Genomic DNA, 13,002 nt, shown 5'->3' with positions numbered 1-13,002 from the left:
AGCTATTGCACTTATTTATATTTGGTTGAAAACAGAAAATGCCTCATCGTGTCTTGGATAATTTGACACTTGGCAATTGTTTTGAGCTCTCAAGAAGATCATGATTAAGTTTTTTCATGTAGTTTAAACCTATTAGTGGAGAACTACCGTAGAGCTTGTTAAAATTGGTTTGCATAATTGATCTCTCTTAAGGTCTAGATATTTTCTTGTAAAAGTTTTTGAGCAACAAGGAAGACAGTGTAGAGTATTATAATGCTTGCAATATGTTCTTATGTAAGTTTTGCTGTACCGGTTCATACTTGTGTTTGCTTCAAACAACCTTGCTAGCCCAAAGCCTTGTACTGAGAGGAAATGCTTCTCGTGCATCCAAAACCTTGAGCCAAAACCTATGCCATGTGTGTCCACCATACCTACCTACTATGTGGTATTTCCTGCCATTCCAAAGTAAATTGCTTGAGTGCTATCTTTAAACAATTCAAAATGCTTCTCAATTTGTGTCAATGTTTTATAGCTCACGAGGAAGTATGTGGTGTTTATCTTTCAATCTTGTTGGGCAACTTTCACCAATGGACTAGTGGCTTCATCCGCTTATCCAATAATTTTGCAAAAAGAGCTGGCAATGGGATTCATAGTCCCAAATTAATTAACAAAAATAGACACTCCTCCATGGTATGTGATTGTTGGACGGCACCCGAAGGATTCGGTTAGCCATGGCTTGTGTAAGAAAAGGTGGGGAGGAGTGTCATCATAATAAAACTAAAAAAAAGGGGCACTCCTTCATGGTATGAGATTGTTGGCTGGCACCCGAGGATTCGGTTAGCCATGGTTTGTGAAAGAAAGGTTGGAAGGAGTGCCACCCAAAAATAAAAATAATTCATGGGAGCCGCTCTTGAAGGTTTGTCTGGCAAGGGGGTTAGAGTGCCCACTACCATTCGTTGACAACAACAAACACCTCTCAAAACTTTACCTTTATGCGCTCTATATGTTTTCAAAACCAAAGCTCTAGCACAAATACATCAATCAATGCTTCCCTCTACGAAGGGCCATTCTTTTACTTTATGTTGAGTTAGTTTACCTACTTCCTTCCATCTTAGAAGCAAACACTTGTGTCAACTGTGCATTGATTCTTACATACTTGCATATTTGCATTCATCATATTACTTTGTGTTGACAATTATCCATGAGATATGCATGTTACAAGTTGAAAGCAACCGCTGAAACTTATATCTTCCTTTGTGTTGCTTCGATGCCTTTACTTTGAACTTATTGCTTTATGAGTTAACTCTTGTGCAAGACTTTTGATACTTTTCCTGAAAGTACTCTTCATGAAAAGTTTTGCTATATGTTATCTATTTGTTAGCAACTATAGATCATTGCCTTGAGTCACTTCATTCATTTCATATGCTTTGTAATAGTATGATCAAGGTTATGTAAGTAGCATGTCACTACAGAAATTATTCTTTTTATCGTTTACCCGCTCGGGACGAGCGAGAACTAAGCTTGGGGATGCCGATACGTCTCCAACGTATCCATAATTTCTGTCGTTCCATGCTTGTTTTATGACAATACTTACATGTTTTGCTTGCACTTTATAATGTTTTTATGCGTTTTCCGGAACTAACCTATTAACAAGATGCCACGAGTGCCAATTCCTGTTTTCTGCCGTTTTTGGTTCCGTAAAGGCTGTTCGGGCAATATTCTCGGAATTGGACGAAATCAACGCCAAACCTCCTATTTTCCCGAAGGCTCCGAACACCGAAGAAGAGTCGGAGAGGGGCCGAGGGCCACCACACCATAGGGCGGCGCGGCCTGGCCCGGGCCCGCGCCGGCCTATGGTGAGGAGCCCCCGTGTGCCCCCCGCGCCGCCTCTTCGCCTATAAAACCCCTTTCGACCTAAAAACACCGTACCGGAAGACGAAACTCCGAGAAAGACTCCGGGGCGCCGCCACCGTCGCGAAACTCCAACTCGGGGGACAGAACTCTGTTCCGGCACCTCGCCGGACGGGGAAGTGCCCCGAAGCCATCTCCATCAACGCCACCGCCTCCATCATGCTCCGTGAGTAGTTCCCCCATGGACTACGGGTTCTAGCTATAGCTAGTTGGTATTCTCTCCCCCATGTACTTCAATACAATGATCTCATGAGCTGCCTTACATGATTGAGATTCATCCGATGTAATCGGTGTTGTGTTTGTCGGGATCCGATGGATTGTTACGTTATGATTGTCTATCTACAAAGTTTATGAAGTTATTGTTGCTGCAATCTTGTTGTGTTTAATGCTTGTCACTAGGGCCCGAGTGGCATGATCTTAGATTTAAGCTCTATACTTATTGCTTAGATTGTATCTACAAGTTGTATGCACATGTCACCGTCCGGAACCAAAGGCCCCGAAGTGACAAGAATCGGGACAACCGGAGGGGATGGCGGTGATGTGAGGGACACATGTTTTCACCAAGTGTTAATGCTTTGCTCCGGTGCTCTATTAAAAGGAGTACCTTAATATCCAGTAGTTTCCCTTGAGGCCCCGGCTGCCACCGGCTGGTAGGACAAAAGATGTTGTGCAAGTTTCTCATTGCGAGCACGTACGACTATAATTGGAAAACATGCCTACATGATTAATGATCTTGATATTCTGTCTTAATGCTATTTCAATCCTATCAATTGCCCGACTCGTAATTTGTTCACCCAACACTTGTTATTGGAGAGTTACCACTAGTGTAGATAGTCGGGAACCCCGGTCCATCTTTCATCATCATACACTCGTTCTACATGTCATTGGAAGTAGTATCAACTATTTTCTCGGTGCCATTGCCTCTCGTGTTACTATTACTGTCGCCGTGTTACTCGTTACTATCGCTCTCATATCACTCGCTACTTTCACATCACCCTCGTTACTAGTGCTTTTCCAGGTGCAATTGAATTGACAACTCAGTTGTTAAGGCTTATAAGTATTCTTTACCTCCCCTTGTGTCGAATCAATAAATTTGGGTTTTACTACCCTCGAAGACTGCCGCGATCCCCTATACTTGTGGGTCATCAGTCACCTCTAGTGAAACTATATTTTTATTCCGTCACATCTTATGTGCTTTACTTGGAGCGTCTGTTTGTTTTTTTTTTTGTTTGAATAAAATCGGATCCTAGCATTCCTTGTGTGGGAGAGAGACACGCTCTGCTGTTTCGTATGAACACATATGTTCTTAGCTTTATTCTTAATGATCATTGCGAAGGTTGAACTACTTCGTTCATTGTTATATGGTTGGAAACAGAAAATGCCGCATGTGGTAAATGGTATAATGTCTTGAATAATTTTATACTTGGCAATTGTTGTGCTCATATAGATCATGTTTAAGCTCTTGCATCATGTACTTTGCACCTATTAATGAAGAACTACATAGAGCTTGTTAAAATTTGGTTTGCATGATTAGTTTCTCTAGAGTCTAGATATTTTCCGGTTAAGGTGTTTGAACAACAAGGAGACGATGTAAAGTCTTATAATGCTTACAATATGTTCATATGTGAGTTTTGCTGCACCGTTTTATACTTGAGTTTGCTTCAGCACAACCTTGCTAGCCTAGCCTTGTATTGAGAGGGAATTCTTCTCGTGCATCCAAATCCTTGAGCCAAAAACTATGCCATTTGTGTCCACCATACCTACCTACTACATGGTATTTCTCTGCCATTCCAAAGTACATTACTTGAGTGCTACCTTTAAAATTCTATCCTTTGTCTTTGCAATATATAGCTCATGGGAAAATAGCCTTAAAAACTATTGTGGTGAAGAATATGTACTTATGTATCTTATTTCTTAATAAGTTGCTTGTTGAGCGGTAACCATGTTTCTGGGGACGCCATCAACTTTTACACCTTTGTTGAATATCATGTGAGTTGCTATGCATGTTCGTCTTGTCTAAAGTAAGGGCAATTTTCATGATCAAATGGTTTGAGTATGCATATTGTTAGAGAAGAACATTGGGCCGCTAACTAAAGCCATGATCCATGGTGGAAGTTTCAGTTTGGACAATTAATCCTCAATCTCTTATGAGAATATTATCCGTTGTTGAATGCTTATGCATTAAAGAGGAGTCCATTATCCGTTGTCTATGTTGTCCCGGTATGGATGTCTAAGTTGAGAATAATCAAAAGCGAGAAATCCAATGCGAACTTTCTCCTTAGACCTTTGTACAGGGCGGCATAGAGGTACCCCTTTGTGACACTTGGTTGAAACATATGCTATGCAATGATAATCCATGTTAATCCAAGCTAATTAGGACAAGGTGCGAGCACTATTGGTATACTATGCATGAGGCCTCGCAACTTATAGGATATCTTATACATAACACATATGATTTATTACTACCGTTGACAAAATTGTTTCTATGTTTTCAAAATGAAAAGCTCTAGCACAAAAATAGTAATCCATGCTTCCTCTCGCGAAGGGCCTATCTTCTACTTTATTGTTGAGTCAGTTTACCTACTTCTTTCTATCTCAGAAGCAAACACTTGTATCAACTGTGTGTATTGATTCTTACATGTTTACCTATTGCACTTGTTATATTGCTCTATGTTGACAATTATCCATGAGATAAATATGTTGAAGTTGAAAGCAACCGCTGAAACTTATATCTTCCTTTGTGTTGCTTCAAAGCTTTTTACTAAGAATTTATTGCTTTATGAGTAACTCTTATGCAAGTCTTATTGATGCTTGTCTTGAAAGTATTATTCATGAAAAGTCTTTGCTATATGATTCATTTGTTTACTCATTGTCTTCACCATTGCTTCGAATCGCTGCATTCATCTCATATGCTTTACAATAGTATTGATCAAGATTATGATAGCATGTCACTTCGTAAATTATCTTTGTTATCGTTTACCTACTCGAGGGCAAGTAGGAACTAAGCTTGGAGATGCTTGATACGTCTCAAACGTATCTATAATTTCTTATGTTCCATGCTACTTTTATGATGATACTCACATGTTTTATACACATTATATGTCATTATTATGTATTTTCCGGCACTAACCTATTGACGAGATGCCGAAGAGCCAGTTGTTGTTTTATGCTGTTTTTGGTTTCAGAAATCCTACAAAGGAAATATTCTCGGAATTGGACGAAATCAACGCCCAGGGTCTTATTTTTCCACGAAGCTTCCAGAAGACCGAAAGGATTAAGAAGTGGGGCGACGAGGCGCCGCCACGCCAGGGACGCGCGGCCAAGGGTGGGGCCGCGCCGCCCTGTTGTGTGGGGCCCTCGTGTCTCCCCTAAACCTACCCTTCCGCCTACTTAAAGACTTCGTCGCGAAACCCCCAGTACCGAGAGCCACGATACGGAAAACCTTACTGAGACGCCGCCGCCGCCAATCCCATCTCGGGGGATTCAGGAGATCGCCTCCGGCACCCTGCCGGGGAGCGGAATCATCTCCCGGAGGTCTCTTCATCGCCATGATCGCCTCCGGATCGATGTGTGAGTAGTTCACCCCTCGGACTATGGGTCCATAGCAGTAGCTAGATGGTTGTCTTCTCCTCATTGTGCTATCATGTTAGATCTTGTGAGCTGCCTATCATGATCAAGATCATCTATTTGTAATGCTACATGTTGTGTTTGTTGGGATCCGATGAATATTGAATACTATGTCAAGTTGATTATCAATCTATCATATATGTTGTTTATGTTCTTGCATGCTCTCCGTTGCTAGTAGAGGCTCTGGCCAAGTTGATACTTGTGACTCCAAGAGGGAGTATTTATGCTCGATAGTGGGTTCATGCCTCCATTGAATCTGGGGGAGTGACAGCAACCCCTAAGGTTGTGGATGTGCTGTTGCCACTAGGGATAAAACATCAATGTTTTGTCTAAGGATATTTGTGTTGATTACATTACGAACCATACTTAATGCAATTGTCTGTTTTTTGCAACTTAATACTGGAAGGGGTTCGGATGATAACCTGAAGGTGGACTTTTTAGGCATAGATGCATGCTGGATAGCGGTCTATGTACTTTGTCGTAATGCCCTGATTAAATCTCATAGTACTCATCATGATATATGTATGTGCATTGTTATGCCTTCTTTATTTGCCAATTGCTCAACTGTAATTTGTTCACCCAACATGCTATTTATCTTATGGGAGAGACACCACTAGTGAACTGTGGACCCCGGTCCATTCTTTACATCTGAAATACAATCTACCGCAATTGTTCTTTACTGTTCTTCGCAAACAAACATCATCATCCACACTATACATCTAATCCTTTGTTTACAAGCAAGCCGGTGAGATTGACAACCTCACCGTTACGTTGGGGCAAAGTACTTTGATTGTGTTGTGCAGGTTCCACATTGGCGCCGAAATCCCTGGTGTTGCGCCGCACTACACTCCGCCACCAACAACCTTCACGTGTTCCTTGACTCCTACTGGTTCGATAACCTTGGTTTCTTACTGAGGGAAAACTTGCTGCTGTACGCATCACACCTTCCTCTTGGGGTTCCCAACGGACGTGTGTCTTGCACGCTATCAGATGCGTCAAATCTTAAAGGAGAGCAAGACAGTATATAGGAATCTTGTCTCCGTCCCATGAAATTTGTCTAAACTTTGTCAAAATTTGGGTGTATCTAGATGCTAAATAGTGTCTATATACATCCAAATTTTAATAAAGTTTAGATAAGTTTCGTGGGATGGAGGTAATAGAATTTTGTAAGTCACACTTACACGATCTGACCGACAAACAAACCTGCTAGTCTCAAAGCAACACTAGCAATAATTGAGTCCAGAAAGCAGCATTTCACCTCTTGGTTCCTTTTTCCTTGCAGTAAAATGTCAAACCAAATACACTATGAATATACAAAACTTTGGTAGTCCTACATTTCCTATTTGGTGAACATACCAACATATGAGCAGTGGCATTCTTTTGATCCTCTATGTAAGATTCATTCTTTGTATCCACATGCAAATGTCTCAAGTTTTTTTTTTAATTTTAAGTTTCGTGAAAATTTCAATTCATTTGAGAGCTTTTCAAAAATAACAAAACAGTTGCATTTCAAAACCCAAGCTACTATAAGTCCCCACTTAATATGATCTTTGTTATATCACAAATCATTGAATATTTCCAGAAAACTTATTTTAATATGGACACATGAGATTTTCTTTAAAAAAATATAAACTATTTTTTTTCATTTTACTAAATAAGATGAGCATGCTCTCCCCATGGCCCAAAATTGGCTGTCGCGCTCTCCTTTCTTATATACAACAAAATGTACAAGGGTTGTTCCACAAATGCTTTTCTATTGCACTAATTCCATCTTTAATCAGACTCAATCACCGAGATGGAGGAGATGCCAAAGTAGTGGTGTTTAATTTGTCGAGTTTGACACCCAATATAAATCACAATATTATGTTCTGCGCTTGGACCAACCGGGATGAAGTTTAGTGAATATATACATCAATGGGTAGTCGTTAGGGCCTGTCAAAGGCATCAATTGGGATTCACAACTGAGAGAGGTACACCTGATATATTGGTTTATCTATTTCTTAGATAACTGAGAAATAACTATATCTAAGTTGACCATAAGAACAGAATTGTCTATGGTCACCTCTTCATGAAGTCAAACATCTGATGGTGATGGAGCTTCGAGATAATGTCCTCGTGAAGATTGAGCGAAACCAAAATAGGGTTGCTATTTGTTTAGCTAGCCAATTTAGTTAGAACTGGAGGAAGCACCAACACTGGTGGAAAAACAGGCTTCCGGGAAGCCCCATAAGTCGCGAAGGTAAAGGAACCGCGACTAATGGGGTCTTTAGTCGCGGTTCGTGTGGCGAACCGCGACCAAAGGCTCGGGCCCGGGCGCACGGTGGCCGGCCGGGTGCACGTGGGGGCTTTAGTCGCGGTTGGCCAGCCCAACCGCGACTAGCAGTGCTCGAAGGCCTTTAGTCGCGGTTGGCCGGGCCAACCGGGACTAAAGCCCCTCCCCTATATATACCCATCCAGCAGCCAACACTTAGCCATTTGGAGCCATTCTCTTCACAAACTTCACAAGTGAGTGTTAGGTTTGCTTTTGGTTCCTCTTATGCACATAAGGTGTTTGATGAAATGCCCCAAGAGCATGAAACAAACATGATATGAAGTGTTGGAGTCACACTTGAGCTTTCTCATTTATTTTTTCCTCCTCGATCGCGGTTAGCAACTTGAACCTTTGATGTGTCATTGATAAAATATGCATGTGTGTGTAGTTCATTGTTTAATTTATAGGGATTTCTATTTTCGTGCCCTCGGGTCCTTAGTTGTACTCAGTTTTCCCCAGCTCCTTAGTTTTTCCTCAGTTTTCCCCAACTTCTTGTCTATAACCCGCAGAAAGAGCTCGGACGGAAGGAATCCCGTTTAGTTGACGTTGGTTGGTGCCGGCAAGTGGGGCCGCCGTTGGTGCCCCGCAAGTGGACACGTCTCCACTTATCCGGATCATCGTGGGACCCACAACTTGTCCACGTGAGAGCGCCGGACCCACAGCCTACCCGAGTGACCGTTGCAAAATGGGAGCCCGACCTAGCCCCGCGCCCATGCCCGTGCCATTGCTTCCCCTTTCTTTCTCCGCGCCCCATTGTTCTTCTTCTCCGCCGCGGCAGCCCTTCTCCGGCACGCGGGTGATGTCTAGTTTCTCTTCGACCTCCCGTTCTTCATGGCCGCAGTATGGACCCGTGCCTTTGACAAGATGCCCCGACCGCCCACGCCAGAGCCTCGAAGCGGCCGATCCGTAAGACGGACGAGAACGGCAACCGTGGACGTGAGTTCGTTGCATGCGAGAGCTTGCCATATAGAGAGGGGGATAAGGTTAGATCTCGATCCAATTTCTCTCGTTTTCTCTCGATTTTCTTGTTATTCCCTCGAATTTGGGATTTAGGGTTCACGTTGTTGTTTTCAGATCTTGAAGAAATGCGAGGCATTTCGAGTGGATCGATGTGTACGTTCGGAGGCTTCGATTGCAGGGAATCAATTGGCGCTAATGGGGGCGCAATTTGGGAGGGGGGACTTGTCTGTAGAGAATGCGGCGGAGAGAGGAGCCGTTCCGATTAGGGACCTTCCGATTATGCCTAATGCTCCCAATGCAGAACCGGTGGAAGTGAAGGGAGAAGTGAAGAAAATGAACAAGCGATTAAGGCAGCTCGATCGAGTTGAAGAAGCAAGCTAATCCGATGGCTGGTTGTTTTTTTTGTTGTATAATTACGATCGGATTCTTATCATTGCTCACCGTGCGCTAGAAGTTGTTACAAGGGATACCTAGTTACAAATCCATTATTCAGCTTGGGATGTACTTGTAGTTGTTTTCAAAGTTAGTGTGTGCATTCACCGAAATTACCAAACTATATTCCCTAAAAGAAAAGGACAGCTAAAGATAGTTGATAATTGTTAGAGGGGTGACAAATAATGCAATCCCCGAAATCCGCAAATATGTATGCCTCATGTTTATACCAAAATTATACCACTTTTAGGCCTTTCCAAAATACCAATACCATATCCCAAACTATATTCCCTAAAAGAAAAGGACAGCTAAAGATAGTTGATAATTGTTAGAGGGGTGACAAATAATGCAATCACCGAAATCCGCAAATATGTATGCCTCATGTTTATAACAAAATTATACCACTTTTAGGCCGTTTCAAAATGGGATCCCTTTCAAAATAGGGTCCCTTCAAAATACCAATACAATATCCCAAACTATATTCCCTAAAAGAAAAGGACAGCTAAAGATAGTTGATAATTATTAGAGGGGTGACAAATAATGCAATCGCCAAAATCTGCAAAAATGTATGCCTCATGTTTATAACAAAATTATACCACTTTTAGGCCGTTTCAAAATGCCAATACTATATCCCAAACTATATTCCCTAAAAGAAAAGGACAGCTCAAGATAGTTGATAATTGTTAGAGGGCCGACAAATAATGAAATCACCGAAATCCGCAAATATGTATGCCTCATGTTTATACCAATACTATATATTAAGTGGCAAACTCGTCATTGCATTCTCCACCGACAGAGAGAGAGAGAGAGATTTTTTTTTTGAAGTAGAGAGAGAGAGAGAGATGGGTGGCCACGAAGAGAGAGAGAGAGAGACGAGAGGTTGCCACGAAGAGACGGATAGGGGTATACCGCCCGTTAGATCGCTGGATCAACGGTTCGTGGAGTCGATCCGTGTGACAACGGCTCAACCAATCGGGATAAGTTTGGGCTTCTCGTAGCATTTGTGACAAGTACTTGAGGGCAAAACTGAGTAGTACTAAGAATCCAAGGGCACATAAATAGTAAATAGACTAAGGGATTCAAACAAAAGAATTACAAAATGAAAAATGTGTGTTTTGTACAATATAATTCATATTGGGCTACATCAAATTATTTGCAATTCAAATATACATGAGTGTGACAATTATGGCATCATTTAGACAAACTATGTTTTGGGAAAGATGTTTTGCAAAGGGGTTTGGGTGGAAAACCATGCATCTTCATAGCTACACTAGTGATTCCGAGAAGTGGCAATTTGTGGTAAAACTTGATTTATATATGTTTGTTAAGGTTTTCTAGGTGGCGAAGTTGCGTAGGAAGACTCCATGAGTAGTTGCCACTATGTTTTTATTTTTTTGGATTTTTTGCGCATGAAATGACTCAATTAGCTATGTTAATCTCATTTGTTGACTCTCTCGTTGACCAGCTACTTGAGGGTAAAACTGAGTATATTGCACTTGCCGGTCTAAGTCCTCGAGGGGAAAACTGAGTACGTATAAAATTTCTGTATAAGGCCTGAGGTTATAACTGAGTACACCAAACGTCCCAGGGTTAGACTCGGGTAGCGGTGCACGCCGCAGCCGTGCATAGCGGACGCGTGTTGCCGTGCATAGCGGACGCGTGTTGCGGTACACGCCACCTTCGTCTTTATAGAGCCCCTCTTTCTCTCCCTCGACGCACGTTCTCACTGGCTCACTGCAACCGCCTCTCCGTCCCATCATCTTCTCCACAACCGAAGAAAAACCCCGAAGAAAACCGCCGGCGATGGAGAAGAATGAGATGCCCATTGTCGGCACATCAGCCCGCCGCCCCGTCCAGGCCCCCGTCGCCGCTTCCATCGTAGCAGCCGGCGCATCGGCCGCCGCCCCCGTCCGTGCCCCCGTCGCCGCTTCCAACGTAGCAGCCGGCGCATCGGCCGCCGCCCCGTCCGTGCCCTCGTCGCTGCTTCCAACGTAGCAGCCGGCGCATCGGCCGCCGCCCCCGTCCAGTGCCCCCGTCGCTGCTTCCAACGTAGCAGCCGGCGCATCGGCCGCCGCCACCGTCCAGCCCCCGTCGATTGGGACCCGTACGAACCAAAGGCAAGACGACGCGCCGGAGAACCCCTACGACACCACCATCGTTGACAACGAGCCGGAGGTAACCCTTTGTTCCCTAGTTCTTATCTCATTTCAATCATTTTGTGTTAGATCTACCGTTATTACGGTTCGTCTGCTCCTAGTTCAATCCTTTTTTGTTAGATCTTGCGTTATTACTGTTCGTCCGTTCCTAGTTCGATCCTTTTGTGTTAGATCTTGCGTTATTAGTGTTTGTGATTTGCTTTTGTTTAAGATTTGTGCCGATGATGATGAATATTTGGGCATAAATTGATTCAGTGGTTTGGTCGAGAAACAATTGGTGTGTACAAATTTGTTGTGCATGATCTTTGGTTTGCCGACTCAAATCCTCGGATATAAGTGTGTCCAATGTAACCGAGGCTACCTCTTTTTTCGAGCCCATATTATCATGCATGATTTTTTGTTCACTCTCCGTTCCATCATCGTTGCAATTGACTCCGTGTTTTTTGCACGATCTTTGGTGCTACGTGACAAAGTGCAGGCAGCCGACGTCGACAGCCGACGACGAGTCCTTCCACACCAAGACTCGTCACGTCCTCAGAGGCTCGCAGTCCGGCCATTACGATGGCCCTTTTGCTCGAGGCATTTACAAGTGCCCCTTCCGCAACAGAAGCTCCGCGCCACCGACTTCAACTCCCCGGTGAACCATGCCGAATCCATTGGCAGATGTGGCGCTAGAGTTGGAAGGACCGTGAACGTGCATGCGTACATGGCCAAACACAAAGCACTTGGGATTCACTCGCGCAACCTCCAAGCGAGTCACACGCGCTACCCGGAGGCGTTGAACGTGCCTACCGCACTCTTCGTATGTGATCTGCTCTATCTCGTAGAGCAGCTTAATTTCATGTAAATTGTAGCTTATGTTGGATCTATCGGTACTACTTTTGGATCTCGTCCCGAATATATCTATGCTATGTTGGTTGCCGTATGCAGCTTATCCTATATTTTTTCTCCGGATTTGTGCCCTAGATTTCCTACCCGATTGGGTAAAAACGAAGGCATAAAGAAATGAATGGCGTTAAAAAACGAAGGAGAAGCTGCTCTAGATTTGCTACCAATTTGGGCTATCAAATATGAATGAGATCGAGCGATAGAGAGGAAAAAGGTACATTGAAAACTCGCTAATCCGGGCGGAAGAGACAGAAACCACTCGTGCCCCCGTCCCGGACCCACACGGCTCCACACGCTACGGCCCCACACGCTACGGCCACACAAACACGGCCTCGTCCGGTCCCACGCGGTCCCACACGACGCGACCCCACAAACGACACGACCCCACTCGTCAGCACGGAACGGTCAACTTAACGGATTCCTTCCGTCCGAGCTCCTTCTGCGGTTCAGACAAGGGCTTGGGGAAAACTGAGGAAAAACTAAGGAGCTGGGGAAAACTGAGTACAACTAAGGACCTGAGGGCACGAAAATAGAAATCCCTAATTTATATTGTTTGTAGCTAGTTAGTTTAACAAATGCATGATGGTTAATTATATATTTTATATTATAATAATGCAGATGAATCGGCAATGGATGTACGGTAACCGACTCTCCGGCGAGTTCAGTACGGGTTTGAAAGATTTCCTCGTAGTGGCTAATGCGAACAAGCAGTGGGGGTTTTGTTATCTCGTCCATGTG

Source organism: Lolium rigidum, chromosome 4 (assembly GCF_022539505.1).
Source record: "Lolium rigidum isolate FL_2022 chromosome 4, APGP_CSIRO_Lrig_0.1, whole genome shotgun sequence".
Lineage (NCBI taxonomy): Eukaryota > Viridiplantae > Streptophyta > Magnoliopsida > Poales > Poaceae > Lolium > Lolium rigidum.
Note: the sequence above shows the minus strand (reverse complement) of the source record.